This window comes from Miscanthus floridulus, chromosome 4 (genome assembly GCF_019320115.1).
Source record: "Miscanthus floridulus cultivar M001 chromosome 4, ASM1932011v1, whole genome shotgun sequence".
In the NCBI taxonomy this organism is placed as follows: domain Eukaryota; kingdom Viridiplantae; phylum Streptophyta; class Magnoliopsida; order Poales; family Poaceae; genus Miscanthus; species Miscanthus floridulus.
The window spans coordinates 119062848-119076902 of NC_089583.1; the positions used below are offsets into that span (position 1 = coordinate 119062848).

Below are 14055 nucleotides of genomic sequence, written 5' to 3' on the forward strand. Positions count from 1 at the left end.
CGGAGGCAAGGCTTTTATGAGCACTAGGCACATGCAAGATATTCTTAAGCAAAAAATTGCGAGATGGGGTATGTAAAGTTGAATGACCAATGCCACTAATTTTCATACCTGAGCCGCTGGCGGTGTGAACTTGATCATGACCACCATATTTTTCTCGAATAGTCATCTTTTCCAATTCGCTTGTAACATGGTCGGATGCTCCACTATCCATATACCAATTGGTGTCAATGCCATAAGCAGCTGTGCTGAATTTGCTGCTATTATTGCTGTTGGGTGGCTGATAGTCCTCCTCAAATCTGTAGTAACAATCTATGGCCGAGTGGTTTGTTCTTCCACAAATCTGGCAAGGGGCACGGTTGGATTGATTTCCACCTTGTGAATTCCTGTTTCCTGAGAAATTTCCATTGCCTCTTCCTTGAAACCCGTGGCCTCCAGGGCGCCCACGGTTGCTGTTGTTGCCACGACCCCGTGGATTGAATGAGCCACGACCTCTTCCACGAGAAGCCGAGTTTGCTGATGATTGATACTTGCTGCCTGAACCTTGATCAAACATCTCAAGACGCATCTCAAATGCCATGATTTGGGCATACAGATCATTAATACTGATTGGATCTGTCCGACCAAGAATAGAAGATACAATGGGGTTATACTCAAAATCTAAACCATTCAGAATAAAGGATACCATCTCATCATTATCGATGGGTTTTCCAGCAGCAGCGATTTCATCTCCCAATGTCTTCATCTTGTCGAAATACGCAGCAACGTTCATGCTTCCCTTCTTGAGGCTTGCAAGTTGCATACGTAGGTTTGTCACTCGTGCACGAGATTGTGCCGAGTACATGTTCTCCAGAGCCGCCCAAACTTCAGATGATGTTGTCAAGGTTGCTACCTGCGCCAGAATTGTAGGTGACAGGGAGTTGACGAGGAAGGCAAGCACCTGCTGATCTTGTGCCAGCCATGTCGCATATGCTGGATTGGGGACTTCTTCTGTTTTGTCTCCCTTTTCTGCCTTAATGGTCTTTGCTGGTGGAGGCGTGGTACCATCGAGGATGCCGAGAAATTGTGCTCCCCTGATTGGCGGCAACACCTGAGCCTTCCATAAGATGTAGTTGTCCCTTGTCAACTTTTCAGAGACCGCCGGACCAAGATGGTTTGTCGACGATGATGAGGATGAAGCCATGGCAGATTAGATGTGTTTCTTGAGGGGTTTGGCTCTGATAACCATGAAAGAAAGGAGGGAACCAAGCCAACCTATCTTGGCGAGGCTTGGGCTTCGTGTTTATATATAGTCCAAAGGACAACAGATTACATCCAGGCGTTTACAACTTCAGGAGCAAGTCACGGTCTATCTCTACCATATTTGGTTCTACCATAATTAGGAGTCCTAACTCAACCGTGACATGCATACCTGACGGTTCAACCGTGAGTACTACTCACGTGTTGCTACATGTTACAGCCATGCCATACTTTAGATAATTACATGTTTAACACAAACCATATCCGTTCGCTTCGCTGAAAAAACAAGCCGAAACACTGTTCCGGCTGATTTGTTGTGAGAGAAAAACACTGTTCCGGCTGAACAAACAAGCTGAAAAAGACGGATTATAAAAGAAGCGAACATGGTAAAGATATATTCTTCAGGCAGACATTTTAGAATCCACCAGTTCCATGAACTTTAAATCGCCATCGATCACACGCAGTGGAATCATCCAAACATGTATAGGTTAAATAACGGAGCAGGTTCCTTAACCCAATTACCACTAATCTAAACAGCATCAGATTCTCAATAGCAAGCTTTTTATCAGCACGGATGACATATGAACTGTAAGTAGAAAGCAGTTAGCTCATGGCCATAAATATTGAACCTCTTATGCATGTTGAAGGCACACCTAACAAAGATTCATAACCAGAAACCAACAAAATGGAATTATCTTTATTTTCTTATTTCGGGAGAGTAAGCAACATGGTCAATCAATACGACAAAAAACAGGAAAACCCCAATTTATGCATGTTCAAGTTCTGCAAACAGCGTGTCAAGGAGAATGCTTGGCAGACAATTTAGTAAAGAATGGCATGAGCACATCATATGATTTCTTCTTCAATTCACCGCTGAAACATATAATTTGCTTAGCCCCAGACTGCCACCTCTCTAATGTGTATGACATACAGTTCTATCAGACGGAAGGTCACCAACAACTGTGTATACAAACTACTAATGCCTGCCCAAACCTTTCGCACAAGATCCATCTCAACAACCTCTGAATGAGTAAATAAAAGTCAACTATAAACAATACAGAGTTGCTGGGAGCACAGCCTTATGGACCACATCACAGCAAAACAGAAGGAAAATCAGTATGCATATAGTCGTCTAAAAAAATGGGAATTTTACATATTTACCATTATTAAGATCGCCACTCATCCGTTTCTCATCCTTATGATGGCTCTTAAAGATTTAGCATCTTTAAAAATTATGCGTCTTCGTTTTGCCATATTTGCTCGTCTGGCACGCCACGGCGACATGTCACAGTCAGCAGTGCCCTGCAAAAAGACTTGGCTGCCCCTGCCCATTTGCTCGCCCGCTCAAAGACAGGAAAACTGGCCGGCCCAGGCGCTCGCTCGCCCATTCTATTTCCCCCAGGCCTGGAACTGTCATGTTGTCTGTGTTTGAATAAATCATATGGCAATAAAAAAAATAAGAACATTTTGGCCATGCTAATTAAGAGAGGCAAATTGTGGCCATCTAAAATAAGAGAGGCACATTGTGTCCATGCAAAGTAATAGAGGCACATTACATAGTATCACATATGACAACCAAATAAGATAGGCACATCAGCTATGAAAAATTAAGATCACTATATAAAGTACTTGTTTCTGACAACCAAATAGGGGCACATTGTGGCCATACATATAGAGTTTTTGGCATTTGCCCATTACACACGACTAGGGATGAAAACGGATCGGATACGGACGGATATCACCGATATTATATTTGTTTTCATATTTCTGTCCGGATTATGATTCGAATACGGATAGTGTCAACTATGTCGGATAGGATACGATTGGATATCGCCATCATAAATATGCGATTTGAGTATTCGAATACAGATACGGTATCGGATGTTGGATATCCGGACTCGGATACGGACAGATCTCAACCTCTCTAAACGGATTCGGTTTCGAATACGGTCGGAAAATATCCGTACCGTTTCATCCCTGCACACGACAGCATGCTGATAGTTATGCCCATTTGATTACAATAGAAGGCCATGCAAAATAAAAGTTCTGGCCAATTACACATATTATCAAGAGTTCAAGCTCTTAGCAAAATAAAAGCAATGTTCTGGTTCATCTTAAGTTCCCAGTTCATCCTTAGTTCTTCCTCACTTTCTTTGCCAACTTCTTCTTCCTAGGTGTCATTTTCTTGACAGGCTCAATTTGCAGTTCATCTTCTGAGAATAGGTTCCTGTTCAAAACAATAAAAGTCATGGTACAGCAAGGGACATGAACTCCTAGCTGTAGACTCAATAGCATACCTCCTAGCTTTTGTAGTTTCTGGGACATCAACCTCTAAAGCCAAGGCTTCCAGGACATCTTCCTGTGCATGAGTTGCAGATAACTCATTTCTTGTATTCTCAATTTCTTCCCTAGTTGCTGCTTCTGCTGCTTGTCTTGCTGCCGCAGCCTTGAGTTCAGCTTCTTCAACATCCCTTCTTGCTTTTGCTGCAGCTTCCCTTGCTAGTGCTCTTCTGGTAACACTTACCAAGACGGGCAGTCACTGCTTGCCATTGTGACCTCGATTGATTGATGCCACCTACTACATCAGAATCCTACGAAGCAAAAAAAATGGATGGAGATAAAGTGAGCAACCATTAGTGGCGGAGCCAGAACCAAAATATGGGGGGATGAAAAGCAGCAGCCAGCTCAGACTTGTTCAGAGCTTATGACGAGGCAGTGATAGCAGCCATCAGCATATGATTTTTTATCAGTATGTATGTTGATAGATGCTAACTTGCATTTTTTTCTGATAGCTCATGAATGGGGGGGGGAATGTAAAAAAAATCAGACACATATTCCTAATGATACATAGTATTTTCTGTAATTTACGTATATTTTTTAGCTAACGTATGGATCACTAGAAAAATTTGTGAAGTAAATTAAAAAATGAACACAGACGTACACAACCAATCACTAGCTTCTCGTTTCTATGCGGGCAGCGGCCACAAACAGGATTGCGGGCTTGCGGCCGCTGCGTCAAAGGATGCACTCACGTACGCGGCTGAATACGGCCGCCCCAGAAGCCCGCGAACGAGGACGCGGCGCTTGCGGACGCAGGATGGGCTGCCCGCCATGCGTACACCCATGAACCCTAACCCTAAATGCCGTGGAATGTGGGTGCAAAGGGGGCGACAGGGGCCACGTACCTTCGATCCGTCGCGAGCAGCAGCTGGCGGCCGTGGCTCAGGGACAGCCGGAGGGGAGCAGGCGTGGTGGCGGCGGGCGAGCTAGAGAAGAAGGGGACCGAGAAAAAGCAGGCGGCGACGGTGTTCAGGGGGAAGAAGAGAACGCGTCGGGCGTCAGCGTTGCCCGCACGAGAAAATGGGCGAGCGAGCGACTGGCCCGGCCCGTTTTCCCTTCTTCCAAATAGCCAGGGCAGGCAGGTCATTTTGCTGCGCCCTGCTGACTATGCGCCACCGTGTCATGTCGCCGTGGCGTGCCAGACGAGCAAATATGGCAACACGAAGACGCACGATTTTTAAAGATGCTAAATACGTAAGAGCCATCGTAAGGATGAGAAACGGATAAGTGGCGATCTTAACAATGGTAAATATGTAAAATTCCCTTAAAAAATCAGGTGGACATGTGACGGTAAACAGTTCCAATACTGCACTGTAACATTTTTTGGGGGCTCGGAATTCTCTTGGAGCAAGCTATTTTAGTGATATGCTAATTTGTGCCATCCTAAATAAAAGATGCTTCATGTACAGAATGGAACCTAAAGTCGAAACATTTAAGGAGCTATCAGATGCAAGTGCAAGTAGGCAATAAGCTGCATATTTCTATAGCCTTGAGTTGGAAGCTGTGTTTCTTGCTAAAAAAAATCTATAAATCAGACACCTCAGTTTTATCTTAGTATAAGAAATGAAAGCTGTATACAAGAATTCAATAAGCATGAATTAAAACATAGGCAAAGAAGATGCGAACTCACTCCGTATAGGGTGATAAGCTCGTGAAGCCCTTTGGCAACATCATCCTTCTAAGTTATCACATCCTCACAACAAATCTGTGAAATAACAATGACAGCGAAAGTATGCTGCAGCAATGAAGAAGGCAAGAATCTTTTTTTTTTGGAATGAAGACAGGATTTTTAGAGGCCTCACAAGCATAGCCGTCATCATTTGTTCATCAACTTGGAGCTTCAAGGCATGCTGACAACCGGTTTACCCTAAAAAATTGCATGATATAAGCAACAGCCATGCCACGAACCTCGCAAGCGAATGAACATCAGAACAGATCAATGAGCAACAGATACAGAATTTTCATCACAGGCTGAAGAAGGGAAAAATGGCAAATGGCAAACGATGAGAACATCGAAGAGGCGTTCAGCAGGGGCGGAGCGGCGATGGGGCGGCGCTGGGAGGCGGCGAAGCAGGGGCATAGCAAACCGGGGGTGCCGCCGGCCCGGCAGCACGCAACGTCGGTGCCCGCCCGATCTGGGACGGCCGGTGACGGAGAGGCGAAACCCTAGGTCGGCGCCACCGCCGTGCTGGGGCCCCTCCGTCGCCATGCGGCGCGAGGGGGCGTGGAGGAGGAGAAGGACGGTCGCCGCCGTGCCGAGTCCCGACCACCGTGGAGGTCCGCTCGCGCCGCCACCAGCGTCGAGAGAGCTAGGGAGAGAGAGAGGGATGGGAAGAGAAGAGGCTGCCGGGACTCACCAACGCGAAGGACGGAGGGGGAGGGGGCTGGCGTTGCTCCGGACCTGGGGGACGCCATCGCCCGCCGTGGCCGCCTCAGGAGAGATTGAGAGGGAGGAGCCTTTTAAATGTGTGTCATTAAAGGAGTATGTAATTACACACAAGCTATTAAAAAAAGTTGACCCTACAAAGGTGCCACTGCTCTAAACTTCTTTGCCGTACAAGTCATTTCGTCATTGTTCTGTTTGTTTTTCAACGTTTGGTAGCCCTTACAGGTAGGACCGGCCAGTGAAATTGCCCATATTGCCCTTGGACTAGTACAGAGACCGAGAGACGTGCGAAGAACTTCCTGCTCGCCTTCTTGCTCCTCCTCCTCCGCGGCAGCGGCGACGGCCACCACCTCGCCCTCCTCACGACGTCCGTGGCCGCCCGCTGCTCGTCCTCGCACTCCCGCTCGCCTTCTTGCTCCTGCTCCTCCTCCGTGGCTGCGGCGACGGCCACCACCTCGCCCTCCTCACGGCGTCCGTGGCCGCCCACTGCTTGTCCTCGCGCTCCCGCTCGCCTTCCTTCTCCTGCTCCTCCTGCTCCTCCGCGGCGGCGGCGGCGATGGCCACCACCTCGCCCTCCTCGCGGCGTCCGCGGCCGCCGCGCTCGCCGCCGCCGCGGGGGCCGCTCGCCTGCTCCGAGGACGCCTGTGCCTGCACCGCTCGCCGGGCTATGGCTCCGTCAAGTGGTTCATCGGGGACGACGACGACAAGCCGCGAAAGTGGGCGGACAAGGCCGCCACGCCGCACGGACGCATCGTGCAGGAGGGCATCGAGTTCTACAGCAATGGGGACTGCTACGAGGGTGAGTTCCACAAGGGCCACTGCAACGGCACGCGGCCGTTGGAGCACAGGTCGCGGCCGCCGGGAGGCGCTGGGGCTCGAGGTGAGACCACGGGGCCGTCGGGGTTCGCCGCACGACCGCCTGGGAGGTCGTCGACCGAGACATGGGTCGGGTCGCCGGGGAGCAGGCGCTGGCGCGCGGCCGGCGTGGCTGCCGATGCGGGCCTGGAGCGTGCGCGGTCGCCGGGGGCATGGGGCCGGGCTGCCACCGCCAAGGGTGTAGGGCGATGCCGGGGCTAGGAGCGTGGGGCTAGGCCGTCGGGGTCGTAGGGCGGGGCTAGTACCGGAGCCGTCGGGGGCGAAGGGCGGGGCCGAGGCCTGGAGGTGCCGGGGGCACAGGGCCGGGGCACCGGGCGCGGTGCTGACGACGCGCAAGCCGTGTTGCGGTGCATAGGAGCGTCGGGGTCGTGGGAAGAAGATAAGGAGGAAGAATCGTACACGGTTTCCATCGCCCAAGGGCAACATGGATAATTTCACTGGCCAGTCCCACCTGTAAGGGCTACCAAAAGGTGAAAAATAAACAGAACAAGGACAGAATGGCTTGTAAGGTAAAAAAGTTTAGAGCAATGGCACCTGTGTGCGGTCAACTTTTTTAATGGCTTATGTGTAATTACAAACTTTTTTAATGGCACACATATAAAAGGCTCGAGAGAGAGACGACAAGGAGCGGTGTGCGTGTGTGCCTTTTTTCGATGAGAAGGGGGAGAGCGCGGGATATTTTATTTCTGTGAAGGAGGTTTTCCGGACGATGTGGGTGCACGGTGGCCAAGCAAACGAATTTCAGGAGACGTGGATAGCGTGGTTGAATTCCGGGTGACGTGGCCGGTGTGAGAGATCGCAGGGAAACATATAGGTTTGAAGAGGTGAATATCTGATTATAGTTTGCCTGGTTCTGCCAAAGTCCCATTTAAAAAAAATCTAATAAAACCGGTCTAAATTTTTACCTGCAAAAATGCCAAGATGCCACGATTCCTGAGTGCCTGAAATAAATCACTGTAAACCAGCGCTAACTATAAGCAAAAATCGATGTGTTCAGGAGCTATAAACATTTTTTAACCCATACATAGCATAAATCTTGACACAAAATCTAAGATCACAAAGTGGATGACGGGTCCAGCGATATACAGACGGAGAGATGCACCTCGTACAGGAAAGCTAGAGCAGATTCGGTAAAAAAAAATTAAATGGATTCGGCACTTTTCGCATGTGCGAAAAAAAGAGAGGAAAAGAAAATTGTGGAAAAGGAAAGGAAAACACCCGGCACGAAATTATCCATCAAAAGATGTCAAATCCTATGAGATCCTATGAGGCGCATATTTTGAAAAGCAGACGAGTGAGACGACGGTCCACCAAAAGTAATAACCATTTCTTGAAATACAGTATTCTTCACCAACGTTTTTTTCATGCATGTGTGGTAAACAACATTGCCTCGCCGGACACGAAGCTAACCAGCTAGCTGCTACTCACCACAGGCATATCTGGCGCCGCCCTGTCGAGAATCGCTGGAGCGATCTCGTCGCCGTGGGGGGTGGACGATGTCGGCGACGGCGTGGTGAAAAGAGATGCCGACCGCCAGACCGGCGCCTGCACCGATCGACAGCACGGCCGGGAGCTGTGAGCACACCCGCCACCCGGACGTCGACCTCAGGCACGGCCTGGCCGAGGACAGCACGGGAGCTACGTTCCTAACTACTACTAGGCATGTACGTATATTTTCTTCTACTAAAAATCTGATACTCCTATTTTATTACAGTAGCTTTTTAGTCCGCTATCCTACCAAAGTTTAGTCGAACTTCGCTTCAATTTATCAGAATGTTTTCTCTCACAATAAATCAACATAAACTGACTTATTAGCCAAAAAAAAAAAAAAAAAAACATCGGCCGATAAGGACAGTCCCACGTTCGAGCGTCAAGGCTCATTACTTGCTGGTCGATTTCGAGTCAGCAAGTGACACCTGACAGGTCCCAACTCACAACTCCCAAATGAAAATCATAGCCTAGCCTAAACCTTCGGCTTCATCTCAGTAATAACACTCAAATAGAGTGTGCTTAACAAATAGCATGGGATGGTTAATCCACAACAGCACCACGCCACAATGCGGCACAGCCGCCCGACCATGGATCACCTCGTCACGTAGGCGACGAGCTCGTCCAGGTCCCACCTGGACGACCCGCCCTCGGCCACGGCGCCGCTCCTAGGGGCGCACGAGCACGCCGGCGTGGAGGTACTTGCAGACGAGCTCGGCGTCCCAGGGCTGGTCGCTGTGCATGGGCCACGCCAGGATGGGCTTCCCGTGGCTGAGGCTCTCCACGGTGGAGTTCCAGCCGCAGTGGCTCATGAACGCCGCCGTCGCGCCGTGCGCCGGGATCTCCAGTTGCGGCGCCCACCCGGTGACCACCACGCCAACGCGGGCGTCGCCAAGGCCGAGCTCGGACGCCGCGGTGGCACGGAGGGTCTCGGCCGCGGCATCCCCTTCCCCGCCACCACGCAGGTCCACGCGGTCGGCGTCGCGTAGCACCCACACGAAGCGCGCCCTGCTGTCCCGCAGCGCGGCGGCCAGCTTGCGCACCTGCTCTAGGCGCAGCGACGACGTCGTGCCGAATGAGACGTACAGCACCGACGGCGGCGGCTGCGCGTCGAGCCAGTCCAGGCACTCGTGCCACCGCGAGCTCCCGCTGCCAGTCCCACTGCTTGCGCCGGCACCGGGGAGGAGCACCGGACTGAGAGGCCCGACGGCGAACAGCCTGCGGCCGTCAGAAGACGGGATCCCCTGGAGCGCGTCGAGGAAGTCGCCATCGAGCGCGCGACAGGTGTTGACGACCATGCTGGCGCCGGGCACGCACCGGTGCTCCTGCACCATCCGCCTGGCGAGCGCGACGAACTCCGGGGTGGCGCAAGCGCAGGCGGGTGGAACACGAGGCCGTGGCGGCGCAGCAGGGCGTGCTCCCGGTCCGCCCACCCGACGTTGTAGGAGGCGGCGAGGCAGTGCACGCCGAGGGCCTCAGCCACCGCGAACACCGCCATGCGGTCGTGGAGGACAACGACGCGGCGGTGGGTCGCGGCGAGCTCCGCCAGGAGCGCGGCCAGCGGGGCCCGCGCGCCGATGCAGTAGGCCTCGAAGAGCGGCTGCATGTGCGCCGGGAAAGGGGAGCGCGGGTCCAGGGCAGGGGACTCATGCGCGGGCACGTCCAGCGCGCGGAAGTGCACCGCCACGGGGAGGGTCTGTGCAGGCGCGCGCGGGCCTCCTGGAGGTGCGGCTCTGGCGCCGCGAAGTGGACGGGGAGCCCCCGCGTGGCGAGGAGCATGGACAGGTGTAGCAGCTGGTTCAGGTGGCCCTGCGCCGAGAACGGCACCGTCACGATGGCCACGACGGCGGATTCCATTTCCATCGCCGGGTTGGGGTGCGGCCTTGGCTTGGACTGGATGTGATTGTGATGTGAGAGCTGAAAGCCTGAACCTGACCCTGAGAGGAAGGTCGCGGCGCCGGCGAGGGTGCTCGTTTAGGGGGTGTTTAGTTTGCGAAATGAAAATTTTTGGATGTCACATCGGATGTTTTGGAGATGTTGGAAAGGGGTTTTCGGATACTAATAAAAAAACTAATTACATAGCTCGGCGAGACGAATTTATTAAGCCTAATTAATCCATCATTTACGCATGTTAGTTACTGTAGCACTTATGGCTAATCATGGCCTAATTAGTCTTAAAACATTCGTTTCGCGATTTCCAACCAAACTGTGCAATTAGTTTTTTTTTTCTATATCTAGTACTCCATGAATGTGCCACAAGATTCGATGTGATAGTTTGGGGTAAAAATTTTTGGAAACTAAACCAGGCCTTAGTAACCCAAACCTTTACGGTTTTTTAATGGAAAAGATTGAGAAAAAGTTTTGCCATTGCCAGCCCAGCTCCACTGACGTGTGATGAAGAAACTGAAGAGGAAGGAGCTCGGCCGTTTGACCGTTTCGTGGCAAGATGCTCGCCTCGCCGCCCGCGCGACACACGGCGGCGCGCCACTCCCGCCGCGCCCGCCCGCACCCGCCACACCACGAACGCCAGCGCGCCACGGCCGCCCGCTGCGCCCGCCGCGTCCGCACGTCGGTGTGCCACCCCCTCCGGCCGCCCGCCGCATCCTCCGGCCACGCACATAGGTATTTGTAAAATTCAGCTAGCTTTTGTAAAATTCATATAGGTATTTGTTAGGGATATCAAGAGTCTCGTGTGCAATAAATTCTGCAAGTATATTTTGTTAAATTTCTTTTATAAAATATATTCATCACCTTTCGTTTTAGAGTTGGCAAAGAAGCTTCTGGTATATATTTTATTATCGTGGGGCTATGGTTATCTTTATATATTATCTGTATTTATTTTTATTTTAAAGTTAGCAAAGAATTTTTTAGCATACTCAGCGACACGAAACCATGGTTTTGTTTTCCTAAATTGTCCATAGATACGTTCACCCGCCCATAGATACATTCATCTGTTTTTGTATTGCAGTTAGTAACGAAACCTCTAGCATACTCATTAGCACGGTGTCGTGAATAGCTTTCCATATTATCCGTATTCGTTTTCATTCTAAAGTTGGCAACGAAGCTTTTAGCGTACTCGCTAGCGTGAAGCCGTGGCTTTAATTTGTCTTTTCAAGTTGGGCGTAAATGCTGAAATATGGGGAGCGAGTGGGGAAAGGGCGTCGCTTCTGGTGGATGAAAACGGGCTATCATGAGAGAAAAAAAGGAAAGCTATATAGCAAATGCAGTTATAACATCTCCCCAATTATAGATTGTGTAAATTATATAGTGTAAATCAATAGTGCAATGAAAAAGAAAGAAAAGCTATATGGCAAATGCAGTTATGGCATCTTCTAGTTGTCTTGTGTCTGAACAGCTATACATAGAAGTTGCTTATTTTTCTAGTGAAGTTGTTAAATATGTTTGTTAATGTTACTTTGAATATATACATGTGCTTTCATATTGTGTTCGTATTGCATAACAAGTAGTTCAAATTTTATAATGCTATATAATATTAATTTGAATACTCTAACCCTTTGTTTATCAATTTATAACAGGATGACCCCTCTCACGTAGCACCACTTGTACCCTCTTCTTGAGGTAGAGTACAACGACCCGTATCGAGCACACTTCTTGACTGACACCGATGCAGAGGTGTCATTGCCTCCTTTGAGGTCCCGCACGCATACCAGGACGCACCAGTGGGACGAGCGTTATGTGTCGTACATACGGTGTGTCGGCTTCCTCGAGCTTGTCTGTGTTGTCAACTACGATCTTCTGTCCCTTGACCCAGCACTACTTACCGCAGTTACAGACAGATACGCGTGCCTTCATTGTACGTAAACATTCTTATAATAAATTTGAGGTAACTAACAGTCGTTCTATTCTTATAACAGGTGGAGGCCTGAGATCCACTAGTTCCACCCACCTTGCGGCGAGATGACTTTGACCATACAGGACGTGAAGGCTATCTTTGGCCTTCGGTTAGGGGAACTTCCCGTGATAGGTATAGTTGACAACGATCACCAGAGGGAGTTGGTGGCTCAGTTCACTGGCTTTTTTTTCACCGAACAACGAGGTTTTTAAGAAAAATAAGTGAGCAATTCAATGCTATTTAATACTTGCATTGTTTTTATGCAGCAATCGGGTCTCATTTTCTTTGGTGAATTTTAGAAAAAGTTTCGGTGTTTCGTCATCGTGGATCACAGAGCGCTTTGATTACTTGGACCTACAGGCTAATGAGGCTCAGATCGACAGGTTCGCTAGAGTGTGGCTCTGGCTCTTCCTTGGTGCTTTCCTATTCCTAGACGCATCGGGCAACACCATCAGCTGGATCTTTCTTGACATACTACGCTAGCCGTGCGATAACATAGCGGCGTACAACTGGGGTAGCGCAGTCCTAGCATGGACGTATCGACAGCTTGCGTTGCCTACTATCGCACCTCAGGGTATGCAAACCTTGGGGTTGCTCCTATCTACTCCAGGTTTGGTGTTGAGAACGATGGCCCGTTGGAAGGCCCCTTGTTACTGGTTTCCCTGTAAGTACTTCGGTTCACTATATTCTTTGAAGCAATTACATGTGATGAAATTATTAATGGCTAATTCATTATCGTATTCAATGCAGTATTGGAACGGACAGGATACACTGTCTACAGCTCTATATATCTGGACGCAAGCAGAGTTAGTTAGAGGGAATACGAGATGCAAGTACAAGGAGTACACGGACTGTCTCGACGTCCTGACACAGCACCAGGTTACGCTCTCTTTACTATCATACATGTGTCTTGTTCGATGTACACTGTATCATAACCTAACTCAATTACGAAATGTTCAGGTACATTGGTGTCCTTAGGATGCTCCGGAGCTCCATGACTATCTGAGTCCTGTCACTAGGGATAAGTCAGACGAGTATCGCTGCAACATCCCTCTTTATTTTCTTTCACGTGGGTTGAGATTCACTTGCCCATCAGGGTTTGCAGGTAGTTTGGAAGAATGACAGACTATCTACCACCGCTTTACTCTACCAACCAAAAATTGCACGGGTGCGTTTTCGATTAATAACAAAGCTATAATTCCGAGGACACATATCAAGCCCCTGTATACTGAGGAGGCGATTGACGAGGACGACGAGGAAGATGTGATCGAAGATGTGTAAAGCATTGCCACTAGAGACGATACACAACTACTGAGAGCTCTGCTTCAAAGATACATGGTAAGATACTCGAATGGTACAATTTGTTATCCATTTGGTATTAAGTATGTGTACTAAAACTATCCAGCCGCATTTCTATACCCAAGCGACACAATTGTCAAGACTGTCCAACGAAGCAGCGTTTCGGCTTCACGAGTCTAGAGGGTAGGGGCCAGACGTTCTCAAGGCTTTTGTGGAGGTAAACATAAACTTGTCCGTTCTAAAAATGTTTCTTTAGTGTATATGCGTTTGAGAAATGCACTAACTTTAACGTCTATTTATGCAGAAGGTGAAGCGGAGTTGTAGGAAGCTAGCTCAGAAGTTGAGCTGCATGGACACTCCTTGGGTGAAACCCGATTACCCGGCGCGGTCGGGTGGCGCGTCTTCTGACTCTTTGAGGACACCAACCGACTCTTCTCAGCTGGTGATAGGTGCCGCTTTCGTTGTGCGTACACCACCACATTATAGCGCTGGGAAGGACCTTGCAAATAAGGACGACGATGACGATGACGACGACGACCACTCGGACTTCCGCATACAGCACCACCAGTGAGACCCT

General features: G+C 49.8%; 1 non-coding gene and 1 pseudogene across 1 annotated transcript; both read right to left on the reverse strand.

Moving 5' to 3' along the window:
- Nucleotides 1-564: 564 nt before the first annotated feature.
- On the reverse strand, nt 565-703 carry LOC136553093 (small nucleolar RNA Z247). The gene has a single exon (XR_010783001.1). It is a non-coding gene; the product is annotated as a small nucleolar RNA Z247 (small nucleolar RNA).
- An 8218-nt stretch (nt 704-8921) lies between these two features.
- Nucleotides 8922-10298, reverse strand: LOC136552861 (cis-zeatin O-glucosyltransferase 1-like; annotated as a pseudogene).
- Nucleotides 10299-14055: the final 3757 nt, after the last annotated feature.